The sequence below is a fragment of the Phacochoerus africanus genome, chromosome 7, assembly GCF_016906955.1.
Source record: "Phacochoerus africanus isolate WHEZ1 chromosome 7, ROS_Pafr_v1, whole genome shotgun sequence".
NCBI lineage: Eukaryota > Metazoa > Chordata > Mammalia > Artiodactyla > Suidae > Phacochoerus > Phacochoerus africanus.
In genome coordinates, this window is record NC_062550.1 from 5,714,124 (window position 1) to 5,730,077 (window position 15,954).

Sequence of the window (15,954 nt, forward strand, 5' to 3'; positions counted from 1 at the left end):
TTTTCTTTTTTTTTTTTTTAGGGCCACACTCAAAGCATATGGAAGTTCCCAAGCTAGGGGTCAAATCAGAGCTGCATCCGAGACCTTCGCCACAGCCACGGTAACGCGGGATTCTCAACAGGGATCCGCAATCCACGGCGGGAGGCCGTGGCTCGAACCCACGTCCTCATGGATACTAGCTGGGTTTGTTACCGCTGAACTCCCTCCTTCTAGGAATTGTTTAGCCGCATCCACAGCTTGTGGAGGTTCCTGGGCCAGGGATCGAGCCCACATCACAGCAGTGACCCGAGCTACAGTATAGTGACAATGCCGGATCCTTAACTGCTCGCAGGGCCACCAGGGAACTCTGCCTTCAAGTACTCGGAGCAAAGCCTGGGACATGGCGGGAGTACCCACTGTTATGACCTCTGGACTTCTATCCACTGTTCTTACACTAATATTTTTTTCTTTTTTGGCAGCCCCAGGCTGTATGGAGTTCCCAGGGCCAGGGATCAGATCTGAGCTACAGCTGTGACCTAACTCTGGATCCTTAACCCACCAGGCCAGGCTGGGGATCACACCTGAGCCCCAGCGTTGCAGAGATGCTGCTCATCCCACTGTGCCATAGCGGGAACTCCTGATAGTGAATAGTATTAATAATTAACTGGCTTCTACCCGAGCCTCCTGCTCCCCAGGCCAGGGTGGACCAATGTTCATCCCGGAGGTGGACCACAGGCAGGACCTACACGGGCACCGGCGGGGACACGGAGTGACCAACAGGATGAAGACAGGGCAGGGGCTCATGGGCACACAGGCAAGTCTCCGGGGCCCTCCAGGTGTCTCAGGGCGCGTCTAGACAGGTTATTCTCAACAATGCATCCAAACCGCATGCCGAGATGGACATGACGTCATCAAGGACGCAGTCAGGCATTTGGGGGTCTGGGGCCCTCTGGCCTTTGAGCGAGAACACCGCATAAGGACAGCATTGTTCTAGAGAATGAACGCCCAGCGTTCGTATCAAGAGATGGCTGTTTCGGTTTCCTAGGAGGGAAGCAGTTTTACATCTGTTCCAGATGAAAGCTCCGTGTGAAAGGCAGCGCGCAGGAGCTGGGGCTGGGGAGATCAGACGTGTAAACACAGCCACAAAACAGCCCCAGCCTGACATATGCCACCCACACCTGTCAGGACAGCCTCTTCCCCCGTGGGCTGAAAGGAGCTGTCAGGTCAGACCTGGTGGGTGGAGGGAGGGGGGCGGGGGGGGGAAGGGGCTGCCACCTGCTGAGGGCACCTGCAGCAAAGTGTTAAAAGCACGCAGGCACTACTACTCCCCCAAACCAGCAGACCAGCACACCCACACTCAGCAGCGGGGCGGGGGTGGGGGGTGGGGGGACTTTTCTAAGAGACCTAAAAGGCTGTAAGCAACTTAGACACCGAGCTCCGGTACCATTCTGGGCACCTGAGTCTTCATGCATTTGTTCCAGGACATCAGTTAAAAGCTCTGAGGTGACTCCAGGTCCACCTGCGAAGAAGCCAAGTTACGTGACAATTCTTTCCTTCTAAAGTCTAGATGACAAAACTGGTACGGTTTAAAGCCACTTTTGTAGGGAGTTCCCATCATGGCTCAATGGAAACAAATCTGCCTACATTCAGGAGGACACTGGTTCGATCCCCAGCCTCGCTAAGTGGGTTAAGGATCCAGCGTTGCCATGAGCGGTGGTACAGGGCACAGACGCGGCTCGGATCCCGCGTTGCTGTGGCTGTGCAGCTACAGCTCCGATTTGATCCCTAGCCTGGGAACTTCCATATGCCAAGGGTGCGGCCCTAAAAGATGAAAACCAAACCAAGCCAAACCAAACAAAACCCACCTCTGTAGCTAAAGGTTGACTTTCATCCCTCCCCCTTTTAATCAGGGGATGCTGAACCAGTGTACCAAACCTTGTTCCCAGCACCTACCCCCCACCCCACCGCCCTGCCCCCTGGGGCTACTGACACCACACTGGGGTGGGGGGGGGGTGCCATGTGACTCAAATTAACTGAAATTAGGCGTTCCCGTCGTGGCGCAGTGGTTAACGAATCCAACTAGGAACCATGAGGTTGCGGGTTCGATCCCCAGCCTCGCTCAGTGGGTTAAGGATCCGGTGTTGCCGTGAGCTGTGGTGCAGGTCGCAGACGCAGCTCGGATCCCGCATTGCTGTGGCTCTGGTGTAGGCCGGCGGCTATAGCTCTAATTAGACCCTTAGCGTGGGAACCTCCATATGCCGTGGGAGCAGCCTAGAAAAGGCAGAAAGACCAAAAAAAAAAAAAAGCTGAAATTAGATTTACAGAGAAAATTATAAACCAGTCTTAGCAAGATCAACGTATTAAAAATCAACAGCATTCCTGAAGGCAACCAGGAAATACAGTAGACAATAAATACCTCTGCAGAAATATACAGTTTTCGTCAGGAATGAATCTAAGGATGCTTGCTTAAAATCGTCATGTGAGTTCCCACTGTGGCCCAGCAGGCTAAGAACCTGATGGTATCTCTGTGAGGATGCAGGTTGGATCCCTGGCCTCAATCAGTGGGTTAAGTATCTGGTTGCTGCAAACTGCCTCACAGATGTGGCTCGGATCTAGTGTGGCCATGGCTGTGGTGTAGACCAGTAGCTGCAGCTCGGAATGGATCCCAAGTCCGGAAACTTTGCCTCAGGTGTGGCCGTTTAAAGAGAAAAAAAAAAAAAAATTTAAAACTCCATTAAAATACTTAAAAGACCCAGCTAAATGTAGATAGAGGTTTTAACACTGCCAGGGTTCTAAACCCTGTGGATTTGACCTTGTGTAAGGCTGGCATTTCAGGAATTGTGACCAGAAGCTGTCTGCCCCCCAGGCTCCAGGCCCCACGGGTGGCTATGCAAATGACCATTTTCCAGGGAAAGCTGCCCTGGCCCTCATTTGCATCTGTCTCCTGGCTCCCTTACCCTCCCCCCAGCCCTCCCCCCTCCAGAACCAAAGAGAAGGCTACGCTCCTCCGGAAACCCCTGCCTTCCCAGGGGGTGAGGGGCCACAAGGGGACTTCGCTGGGCAGACAGCCTGAGCCGCACCTTGACCCACTGTCCCAACATGCCCTGGTCCCCAGGAGACACGCCTAAAATCCTTGGGCACCTTGGGTACCAAATGGGATGAGGGGCCCTGAGTTCACACAGGAGCAGGTGTCTGACCAGGGACTGTGGCAGCTTGGTCAGGTCGGGGTTGAGGCTGGGCAGTGTCTGACCAGTTCCAGGGATGGGTGAGCAGCGGGAGTGGTGCCTTCCCAACCAGATAAACAGTTTGGGGCGAGACCTGCACCTTCGTGTGGGTCCCCAGACCCTTCTGGAGCCCCCTGAGCTGGCCTGGGACAGACACCAGACTCTCCTCTCCCCACGCTCACCTGAGCCCTGCACGGAGGCTCCAAGACAGGCACGGAATCTTGGGTTAACACCCTAACCTAACCACCCAGTTGCAGTGAGATCTTGGGCAGGATCCTCAGTTTTCTGATCTGTTAAATGGGAATAACGGTCCTAAGCTAACAGGGTTCCTCTTCTAGGCAAGAACCAGCACTGTCTGTCTTATAATCCCGGCTGATGCTTGGGTATCTACTACTGTCAGGCACTGATTGAAGCCCTGCACACGGATTGACTCCAAAACGCTCGCCCCTTAACCCTGCATCTAAATCAGAGGAGTGAAGTGATCCAAGTCCTTAGGCTTCTTGGCCCAGCCAGTGCCAAGACTCTGACCGGTATTAATGGAGAAGGATCAGCAGCCAGGCCTGGGCTGGCCTTGGGGGCAGGATCCCTGCAGCTGCGCCCAGCTCCAGGCCCTCCCGGCTGCCCCACAACCATCCCAGTGGAGACTCAATGGCTGGGCCCCTCCTGCCGGGCTCTCCAATGACCCGCACGGAGCAGTCTCAGCTCTGACCCTGCCATGGCTTCACTGCTGCACAGCTCCTGGTCCCCTTGGGAGCACTCCATCATAACAAGGTCCCCCCCAACAGTCCTGCCACCCCAACCCTGGACCCTGCTCCTGCTACATCATTTTTTTTTTTTTTTGGCTGTGCTGGAGGCCTGTGAAAGTTCCCAGGCCAGGGACCCAACCCATGCCACAGCAGCAACCAGAGCCACGGTAGTGACAATGCCAGATCACAAGGGAGCTCCTCCCGCCCCTTTAAAGAGCCCGTGCCTGGGCAGTGACACTGGCCATCCTCGGTCTCTCCCCTGGCGTCCCAGTTGGTCCCCACTGGGTGTCCTTGGTAGGACAAATTGATAGACTCCACGTTAACATGCCTGACACAGTAAGCTGCCATTACTATGCGCCACTGCTTCCCGGCACACAGCACACAACACAGAGGTGACTGTCTAATGGGGAGCTCTTTCGCGTGCAGTAAGTTCCGGTGTTGTTGCTGCAGTGGCTTGGGTTCCTGCTGTGAGCAGGTTTGATCCCTGGCCTGGGAACTTCTGCCTGCTGAGGGCACAGCCAAAAAAAAAAAAAAAGTTTGTTGAATGACTAAACAAACACACGTACTGAAGTCACTGCAGCTGCAGATCCAGGAGCCTGGACTGGTTTTAAACATCTATTTTTTCCATCATATTTGCAAATGAGTAGTTAAAAACCCTGCTTTGGTGGAAAGCAAGCTCCCCCACCCAGGCTGCAGCCCACACATACCCTCCTACACACTCAGTGGAAACATTTTCCTCCAGAGACTGGGATGCAAATCTAACCTTCTGCCCCCACAGCCGTGAGGACACTCGAAGGGTAGGCTCTGGACCAGCTGACCTGCAGTTTGACGGGCTGGGCCTCTTCCACACACAGAGATGGGAACAGCTGTCCCCTCCTTGGAGGGGAGACCCTCAGCCACGCCAAGCCCAGCCTTCCCCATGTCCCTGCAGGCCTTGCAGTAAAGCAGGAACAGCTAAAGACACCTTGGGCTGCAGCAGTGCCAGCTGGGAAGTGGAGGCCTGGGTACCAAGCCGTGGCTGCTGCGTTGAAGCCAGCTGGAAAGCCCTGGTTCCCAGGCTTTTTTCTTCCCGGCTTCCCATCCACCCACCCATGAGCAGACTTACAGAGCACCCAGTGCTCTAAGCATCAAGCAGAAAAGCCCTGACCTCGGGAGGACAGACCCAGGTTCCAGTCCCAGCTCTGTCACTGCTCTGAGACCAGGACAGGTCACCTAACTCCAAGAGGAGTTTCGATCCTGCACAGAAACGGCACAATCTCCAGGGCTGCTAAGAGGATTAAAAGATACAACTGTGGCCCGTTTTCTGCCACCCAGCAGGGGCTCCAAAGCTGGTCGAGGGATCAGCAGACCCAGAAGAAGGGATGTGGGGGAGAGCTGGTCCCTACTTCTCTGGGGGTCGATTTGACGCTATCTCCCAAAGTCACAAACGCACATTCCCTTTGATCTCTAGAATCAAAGCGTGCAGGCCTGCCTGTACCTGGCAGGTACCAAGATCTTGAAGGCACATGAACACAGCAGGGAGCACTGCTTAACTGTGCTGCCACATGTGTAATAAAAAGAAGACAGATGGAGACTTCCTGGTGGCTTAGCAGGTGAAGGATCCGAGGGCGTTGTCACTGCTACGGCTCGGGTTGCTGCTGTGGCGCGAGAGTTCGATCCCTGGCCTGGGAACATCCGCAAGCCAAGGACTCAGTTAAAACAAAACCAAACCAAAACAAAAACGGAGTTCCCATTGTGGTGCAGTGGTTAACGAATCCGACTAGGAACCATGAGATTGCAGGTTCGATCCCTGGCCTTGCTCAGTGGGTTAAGGATCCGGCGTTGCTGTGAGCTGTGGTGTCTCAGACGTGGCTCAGACGTAGGCTGGCGGCTATATCTCTGATTAGACCCCCAGCCTGGGAACCTCCATATGCCACAGGTGCAGCCCTAGAAAAGACAAAAAAGACAAAAAAAAAAAAGGGAAAGAAAGAAAAAAGGCAGCTCCATCCCCTAAAGGAGAAGGCAGGAGACATCATTTTATGATCTACGTTTCTGTCTTCCTGAACACATGCTGGTTAATGACTGATTCAAAAAATAAAGCAAAAACAATTGCTTCAAGTTCAGAGCTTTCATCTGTGGTCTGAAAAGGTGATGTCTGCTATTTCAGGAATCAGGCATCCAACCTCTCCCAGCCCCTCCCTGGCCCCCCACCCACTCCTTCCCCACCTGGCAGGGGCGGTCCTGACTTAGGAACCTGCAGGTGCCCAGAGCAGCTGGTCTGAGGTGGGTGGGGCTCACGTCCCACAAGTGAGGGAGAGATAACGGGGAGGAGAGAGAGAGCGAGGCGAGGGAGAGGGAGGCAGGAGAGGGAAAGGCATCTCGGCCCTAGAGTTGGAAATTCACCCAGGAGGTGGGCGGGAGGTGTTCGATAATTTGGAAAATGGCAGCTTGGAATGAACCCCTCGGTCCTATGAACCCCCCTCGACTGGCACTGCAGCCCTGCACCTCGAACCCCAGCACAGGTGGTGGCCTGATCCACCCGGAACCAGGTGCAGACACGGCCAGCAGCTGAGCTAGAGATGGACCCAGCCTCCGACGGGCTTCCCGCTGGCCTAGCCGCAGGCAAAGGCTGCCCCCCCACCCCGCCCCAGCCTGTTGCTTAGTAACCCCACATCCTCTTATATTCGCATCTACTGGGTCCAGCCTCCCCCTCAGGAGGGGCCTTTTGCCCATGTCACAGATGGGGGACCTGGGAATGTTGCGAACGGAGATTCAGAGCCAGGTGCCTCCGTTCTCAACACTCCCAGGTCCCCAAATACACTGAGCCAGCAGTGTGACGGATTCACTCGGGAGAGAGAAAAGAAGGCAGCCTTGACCATCATAAGAAAGGTCTTGCTCTGAGGGCTGAAAGACCAAATAACTTTACTGAATTCAACAGCGGCTGGAACATGCCGGGCCCTGCGTGCGAGGCGTGGGAAGGTGGACCAGGAACTAACCAGTCGCTGTTCACGGGAGCATCGTGTCTCCTTCACACGGGATGCACTGGGCACTCCACAGGCTTAACCCTGTTTAAGGAACATTATCCCCTATTTACAGACTAGGAGACTGAGGGTTAGAGCAGTGATGGGCTTGCCACATGCCCCAGGGAAGAGAGACATGAAACCTGGCCTCAACTCCAAGACACACTCTTGGTCACAGCTTAGGGGTCAAAGTGTGGCAGGAGCTGCTCAGAGGCTGCCAGGGCTCCTGGTCCCCAAAGCCTCCTTCGGGTCTGGCCCGATGCGCTCAGGAATGACACAAAACCAGTGTCCCTTCTCCTCCCCTGGGCAGCTTGGCCACCGCAAAAAATGGAAGAAGGGGGGCCTCTGTGTAGCATGGCAAGAAGTGATGGATAAGGGTGAGTGACAGCCTGCTGCGACGCTATTTATGCAAATGTTGACCATGGAAAGGCTGTGCCAGGCAAGGGGCACCGGGCTGAGGGCACATCTGGAGTCTGCTGACCCAGCTTGGCTGTGCTACTCTGAACAAATGCCTTGGCTTCTCTGGGCCCCTAATTCTTCACTTGTAAAGCAAACACTGGAGCCAGAGGCTCTAATGCCCTTTCGGGCTCAGGGATTCATAAAAACTGGACAAAGTGTAACAGATTAATAACTCTCTTGACGACTCATTTCAACACTGGTTTTGAAGCGGTTCACTACGCTCCAAAAAGTCTGTGTACCGCCCCAGGTTCTTCTGTTGAAAACCTGATGCTCCAGGATGGGAAAAAAGAGGGGGCCTTGGGAGGCTCTTAGATCCTGAGGGCTCCACTAATGGGATGGGGGTTCTTCTAAATGAGGCCCAGGAGGAGTTCCCTGGGGGCGCAGTGGGTTAAGGATCTGGCATTGTCACCGCTGTGGGTTGGAGTCAATCCCTGGCCTGGGAACTTCCATATGCTGTGGGTGTGGCCATAAAAAAAGTAATAATAATATGGTAAAATAAAAGTTAGTGAGGCCCAGGACAGCTCCCTTCCCCACCCTCCACCAAGGATACAGAGGCCAGTGGCACTGCGACCTTGGACTTCCAGTATCCAGGACTGTGGGAAATAAATGTCTGTGGCTGCTGAGCCACCCCGGCTGTGGTGTTGTTAGAATACACACTTCGAAGAAGTGAACGGAACACAGCTGGGGCAACAAGGTGAGGCCAGGTTGGAGGGGATCCCAGGCAGCCACTATTAGAAAGAAAGGGTACCACCTGGGCCTGGAGTTTTCAAGTTCAAAAGCACGTCTTTTGAACACCAGATGCTGAAGAGGGCATGGAGAAAAGGGACCCTCGTCCACTGTTGGTGGGAACGTAAATTGGTGCGGCCTGTATGGAGCACAGTAAGTTCAGAGATTGCTCAAAAAACTAAAAACGGAGGAGTTCCTGTCATGGCGCAGCAGAAATGAATCCGACTAGGAACCATGAGGTTGCGGGTTCGATCCCTGACCTTGCTCAGTGGGTTAAGGATCCGGCGTTGCTGTAAGCCGTGGTGTAGGTCCAGATGCAGCTCAGATCCTGTGTTACCGTGGCTGGGGCATAGGCTGGCAGCTGGAGCTGGAGCTCCGATTGGACCCCTAGCCTGGGAACCTCCATGTGCAGTGGGTGCGGCCCTCAAAAAAGCAAAACAAACAAAACACTAAAAATAGAGCTACCATATGACCCTGCAATCCCACTCCTGGGCATCTATCTGGACAAAACTAATTGAAAAGATACATGCATCTTAACAGTTCATAGCAGCACTATTCCAAACAGTCAAGACATGCAGACAACCAATGTGCTCATCAGCAGATGACTGGTTGAAGATGTGGGCACATCTATACAATGGAATATTACTCAGCCATAAAAAAGGATGGAATATTGCCATTTGCAGCAACATGGATGGACCTAGAGATGATCATACTAAGTCAGACAGAGCTAGACAAATATTACATGATGTTACTAATATGTGGAATCTAAAAAATAGTACAAAGGAACTTACTTACAAAACAGAATGATAGACACAGAAAACAAACAGAACCAAAGGGGGAAGAGGGGGAAGGATAAATGAGGAGTATGGGATTAGACAGATTAGATATTATTACGAGAAACTACTGTGCAGCACAGGGAACCTTCAATATCTTGTAATAACCTATAGTGGAAAACGACCGAAAAATTCATGCACAGGTTAGGGTACACCTGAAACTAAACACAATATTGCAGATCAGCTATAATTGAATAACATAAGAAAAAAACATGTATTTAAGTTCCTAAAATGAATTTAGGTGAAGGTCTGTGCTCTGCCAAGCCCAGACGCTAGGGACTGAGGGAGACCCCGCATCTCAACCACTCACCAGACCCTGATAAGGGCCCCTCCAGGTGGCAGCATGAAGGGTTCCCGTAGTCTCCCTGGGACAGGGCCTCATTTCGGCTCTGGACTCTCACCCCCTACCCTCTCACACCCTCCACCCCACCTCACACCCTCCCTATGCCTTCCCCAGATTGGCACGGCGGTGGGGGTGGGGGGACCCGCTTCTTCCTCCCAGGCCAGGCCCAGAATCCACCTCCTCCAGACCCTCCATGGGACGGAATTAACTGCCCTCACGCGCAGCGTGGAGCACTTGGGTAAACAGGCCTGGATTAGCCCGTTATGGTCGCATTAAATGTTTACCTGTCTGTCTGCTCCAGCTCCGAGCAGGAACCCCGTGAACAGGGACAGCCCAGCGGGAACCGTGCACACGCCCTGGCTGGGGGGGCCCCGGGGCTGGACACCCTCACCTTTTGGCAGAGGCGTATGCTCAGCACTCGCTCTTGGGAAGCTCTGATTAGCTGGCACACCGGGAATTCCCAGATGCATCACCGTCTACACATGGGAAATCCGGCACATCCAGGTCTCTGCCCTCGACAGCCTCTTTTAAATTTTTTGGTTTTTTTAATGGCCACGTCCACAGCCCACGGAGGCTCCCAGGCTAGGGATCGAACTGGAGCTACAGCTGCTGCCCTACGCCACAGCCACAGCCACGTGGGATCTGAGCCATGTCTGCGACCTACACCACAGCTCATGGCAACACTGGATCCTTAACCCACTGAGCGAGGCCAGGGATCAAACCTGCATCCTCGTGGATGCTAGTCGGGCTTGTTACCGCTGAGCCACAATGGGAAGGCCAGAGAGCCTCTTCTGAACTCCGAGCCACAGATGGTGACCTTCCGGGAAGCCGGGTGGGCTGCCCTCGCTGCCCAGAGCTGGCGCCTCCCCTCGGCCTGTCTTCTCCCACCTCCAGAAAAACAGGTTGACCGTGCAGCGTCTGGCAAGGCCCAGCGGGTGTTTAGTGTTGTCACACCCTAATATTGACACTAGGAAAATAAGCTGCCCTTCCTGAGCCCGCCCCGGTGCCCTGACCACCAGGTCTGGCCGCTCCTGCCGCCTCAGGGACGAGGAGGGACTCGGGCCTGGGACTTATTTGCTTACATTCTGTATTTCACCCAGCGCCCAGCCCCAACCAACCCTCAGCAGGACAAAGCCATGAGGGAGCGGCCACACGTGTCCACGCCAGACCCGCTGCAGGCTTCCTGGTGGCTGCCAACAACAAAACCCGAGCCCATGCTGGGAACTTCCTTGAAAGCCCTTGGAATTGTTCTGAGCCCAGAGAAAAACAGACCGACTCTCGTGAGATCCACTCTGTCTGCGGCAGGGGAAGCAAGAAGCCATTAATTGTCTACCCACTTAATGGGTTCACTAAAAACAGGATGCTTTCCAGGGAGAGGGGAAAACACCTCCAAGGTCAGGGTCAAGGCTCTCGGGCGATGGAGGATTCCCTTCCATTCACTAGAAGGTGGGACGTGAAAAAAAGGGACTAACACTGCTCACTCTGCTTTCGCTACCGCTCAGCTTTCATGTGCCTAATAAAACTTACAGCTAATAGATAGAGACATAAAGCCAGCTTCTTCCCGGAGAGCCCAGGCTGTGACAGGCACTGGGGATGCTCCAATGATATGATCCTGTTCGCATGGGGTTGCAGGCTAATGTGAATCACACTACGTGAGCATCCATCATGTCCACACCGTCTTCAGCATCCCAAAGACATAATATATAAGGTCCTAGGCCAGAGGAGATGGTGGGAAGAGTAGGAGGTTCGATGAGGCAGTCTGGGAGGACTTCTCGGAGGAGGCAGCAATGGAGCTGAGACAGCGTAGATGGAGAGTCTGACACCACAAGGACTGTGCTAAGTGCATTACTCCATTTGTTTTAGGCCTGACACTGCCCCCATGGAAAGCCGCACAGAATCTTCTGCGAAAGAATTTCCACCAAAAAGACCACTTTCAGCCTAACCTGGCTAAAAGTCCACACTCTGGAAGTTCCCTGCACCCCACCCCCACCCCCACACCTTAGACATTTTAAACCAAAAACAAGCACAAATAAACATGTGTAACCTAATGGCAGTAAAGCCGGAGAAGCCACAGTGACCTTGAGGTTAAGATGGTGGGAAGTCCCAAATTCTGCAGTGAGAAGGGAGGGTAGATGAGACTGGGAAGAGCAGCACCAGCAGCCCAGGGCTAACACTGGAATCCACGCATCTTAGGGAAAAGGTGCAAAATGAAACCAAGGAACGCCCAGGATGTGCCGCTCCTCAGGACTCATTCCAAGGGCATGCCACAAACAAGGAGAAATAAGGTTAGTCCCCCCCCCCAGCTCCAGGGACGTCACTAACAGCCACCAACACTCGGGAGTGGGGACGTTTCCCCAAACACAGTAGGACACCTCATGGACCCATTTTACAGAATGAGCAAACTGAGGCACCGGGCTGGCATAGCCCTTCTCAGACAACACAGCTGGAAAGTGGCTGTGAGAATGGCTTGGCTTCCAAAAAATGGTTCTAGGCTTTTAGCTACACAGCCTTTCTGCTATCTCCTGGACTACGTTTCAGTTTCTCCATCTGTAAAGTGAGGCCCGGTCCTCGGAGAGCGGCTGGCACAGAGTTGTTGTCCGGCTCCGCCCTAACGCGCCGAGGATAAAGCTGAGAGCCCACCCTTCCCGGGAGCAGGAGCTAACCTGATCCAGGGCCCAGCCACATAGGTACTTGCAAAATGCTACAACAGCGGTAGCAGCAGCAGCAGCAGCAGCAGCAGGAACAACAACGTCCCAGCCCCCAAGGCGGCCCCTTCTAGAGAAAATTACAATAACAATTAACGGTTTACAAACCGTTTCGCACCCAGGAGACCAGAGCGCGTGGAGCAAGTGTAAGGAGCCTCGAGTCCCCAGCCCAGGGCTGGTTTGGACCGCGCGGGGATGGGCGACGGGACCCCTCGCGGTCACCGGATGGAACGCGCCCGGCGGCCACTCCAGCGCTGCGGCGGCCGGCGGTCCCGGGTTTACAAAACCAAACCGGGCGCCTTCCCCGCCGGGCGCACCTGCGCAGGCAGTGGGCAGGCGGAGGGCGGCGGCGCCCGCTGGGCGCGCAGTTCCTGTTCCGGACCGCCCCGCCTGCGGCCCCGGTCAAGTTCGTCTCGGGCCCTTCGCAGGTGCGCGGCGCCGGGGCGCCCCGGGGCCGGCGGGGACCAGTGCCCGACGCCATATTCCCCTTTTTGGTGGCCGCGCGGCTGTGTCACCGCGGCCCCGGCCTGGGGGTTCCGCGCTCCGGCCGGGTCCGCAGGGCCCGGAGGACGTGGGAGCCCGGCCCCAGAGGCCGCACCGGAGGGAGGCGCCGAGCAAAGGGGCGTCCGGCCCCCGGGGTGCGGTGCAGAAGGGATGGCCCATTGTACGGATGCGGAGACTGAGGCCCTCGGGGGCCGCGGCTGGCACGCCCGCCAACGGGGAACTGGAGCCTCCGCCAGCGAAGGATTGTTCCGGAACCGAGGTCCCGAGACGTCGCCCCCAAGGAGTCAACCCGAGTAAGCAAAACCTGGGCACATGGCCCCCAGCTTCCAGCCAGCCGCTCGGCGCCCAGGGCAGCCCCCGGCGCCTACCTGCAGGGCTGGGGCCGGGCGGAGGGGCGGACGGCAGCGGAGTTAGGTCCCCAGCAGAGGCGGCAGGGATCGGACTTACTTCGTGGCGGTGGCGGCGGTGGCGGCGGTGTCTGCCCGGAGCGCTGGAGCCGGGAGCCGGGAGCCGTATTGTCTGCCGCCAGCGGCCCGCGCGCGGCGGTATAAACTCCGGGCCCCGCCCTGACCCGCCCCCAGGGGCCCTCCCCACCCAATAGCGCCGACTCCACGACCCAGGCGGGTCCGAAAGGCAACAAAAAAGCTACGAGAGAGGTCTGTTTACTTGTTTACTCTCTGCGCGCCTCCCGCGGTCTGCAAGTTTGTTTTGTCGCGTGCGCACTTTGCTCCGGGGAATATTTATGGATGAATCCACTGGCTGCATTTGGGCGGGCAATCCAAGACCTCCCTTCTTCGTCCTCAAAGAAGCCCAAGTTCCTGGTGCTTTTTTTTTTTTTTTTTGTCTTTTTAGGGCCTCGTCCGCGGCATATGTTAGTTCCCAGGCTAGGGGTAGAATCGGAGCTGTAGCTGCCGGCCTACGCCACAGCCGCAGTAACGCCAGATCCGAGCCGCGTCTGCAGCCTCCACCACAGCTCACGGCAACGCCGGATCCTTAACCCGCTGAGCGAGGCCAGGGAGCGAACCCGCAATCTCATGGTTCCTAGTCGGATTCGTTTCCGCTTCGCCAAGGCGGAAACTCCGCCCTGGTGCTTTTTTTCATCCCCATTTTACTGAAGAAGAAACAGAGGCTCGGAGAGGACGGAACGATCTGCTAAACGACAGTATGACTTCAGCGCTCAAATATTCACGCTGGCTGCTTCAAGAGTCAGGTTTTGTTTGGAGTTTTGTTGTTGTTCTATAGTTTTTAAAATTGTGGTAAAAGGCACATAACAAAATCTACCATCTTAACTATTGCTAAGTGCACCGTGGTATTAAATACCTTCAAAATGCACAGCTGTCACCACGCCATATCTCCCTAACGCTCCACCTTTCTGCCCCACTCCTTCCTACCCCTCATTCTGCCAGCTGCACCACACACCAGCCTCCATTCCCAGGCCTCCCGTAGTGGGTGCAGCCTGCCCTGCCCCGGGGCTCCAGCCTGGCGCTCTGGGCCAGGGGAAAGTGGGTGGAGAAGCTCCTTCAAAGCCTCTGGGGAGGGAGGAGAAATCAAGAAGTTTCCAGGCCAGAGGTACCCAGCCCTGGGGTGGGTCAGAGAGGGGTAGGGTTCAAGTTGCTTCGGGTGCCCTTTGGAGGCGGTGGAAGGCAGCGCAGGGGGTTACAAAGTAGCTGGAGTGCCAGAAACACACCACCAAGGCTTGTTTACCTCAGTCCCGCTGCCTCCGGGAACAGAGGAGCAGCAGGGTCCCGCGGGCTCCCCTCCCCCTAGTTCTGCCCTTTGCTCCCTGGAGGGGACCTTCTTCCCAGGCTGGAGTGAGGATGCTGATGCGTATTTTTCCTTCCTTGATCTCATCCCTGAAGTGGGATGACAGCATGTCCCCCCCCCCCACCCTCTAGGGCTGAAGGGAGGGTCGGGGGAGATAATCAAATATTTAGTAAACTCTCAGCAGAGTTGAAGCTTCAAGCCCCACCTCCACCCCCCACCCACCCACCTCCGACTCTTCTGGCCTCTTCTGATTTTGTAATCCTCTCTTTGAGGGCCTCCCACATGTAGCAACTCCAAGCCCCACAAAGCCCGGATTGGCCTGGCCTAAGAGGCCGCAGGATGCTTTATAGGTGGGGGGAGGAGCCATCCAAAACAGGGGCCTCGGGGTTCCCACTGTGATACTATGGGATCAGCGGTGTCTCTGCAGCACCAGGATGTAGGTTCAAACCTCAGGCCAGCACAGTGGGTTAAAGGATCCAGTGTTGCTGCAGCTGCAGCGTAGTGCAACTGCAGCTTGAATCTGATCCCTGGTCCAGGAGTTCCATCTGGGCAGCCAAAAATGAAAAAAACGACAAACAACAGCAAAAAAAAAAAAAAAAAAACAGGGGCTTCTCTGCAGATGAGAAAACTGAGGCTCAGAAAGGGGAAGCAATGATGTGGCCTCCTGGGCCAGAAAACTGGGATGTGTGTGGGAGTGCTCCCAGAGGGGGCTCAAGGTGGAAGCTCGGTGCCAGGCACATAGTAGGTATTCAGTAAACTAGCTGAATGGATGGAAGGAGAACAGTTTAGAGACAGAAGTGCCCACGGAAGGGGTAGGTGAAAAAAGTCTGCCTCACAAGGTCCCAAGGTCATCTGCAGAACAAATGGACCAGGGGAGGTGAAAACCTTGTGAATAAGAACCGGGCCTGCACGAGTTCCTGGGTGGCTCAGTGGGTTGAGGAATCAGCTTTTTTTTTGTTGTTGTCTTTTTGCCATTTCTTGGGCCGCTCCCATGGCATATGGAGGTTCCCAGGCTAGGGGTCGAGTCGGAGCTGTAGCTGCCGGCCTACACCAGAGCCACAGCAACACAGGATCTGAGCTGCGTCTGCGACCTACACTATGGCTCACAGCAATGCCGGATCGTTAACCCACTGAGCAAGGGCAGGGACCGAACCCACAACCTCATGGTTTCTAGTCAGATTCATTAACCGCTGCACCACGACGGGAACTCGTGAGGAATCAGGTTTATCACTGCTGTGGCTCAGGTTTGATTCCTGGCCCAGGAAATTCTTTTTTTTTTTTTTTTTTTGCTTTTTAGGGCCACACCTGCAACATATGGAGGTTCTCAGGCTAGGGATCTAATTGTCTAATTGATGCTGCAGCTAATTAGTGCCTACACCACAGCTACACAATGCCAGATCCAAGCCGCGCCTGCGAACTACACCACAGCTCACAGCAACACTGGACCCTTAACCCACTAAGGGAGGCCAGGGATCAAACCGACAACCTCATAGTTACTAGTCGGGTTTGTTTCCGCCGCGCCAAAACAGGAACTCCCTGGCCCAGGAACTTCTGCATGCCACAGGCTTAGCCTAAATAAATAAGTAAAAATAAAAATAAAGTTAAAAATAAAAAATCTTGCCTGTAGGAGGTCTTGACAATAACAGCAATAGCACCTGCCTTCACCAGTTCA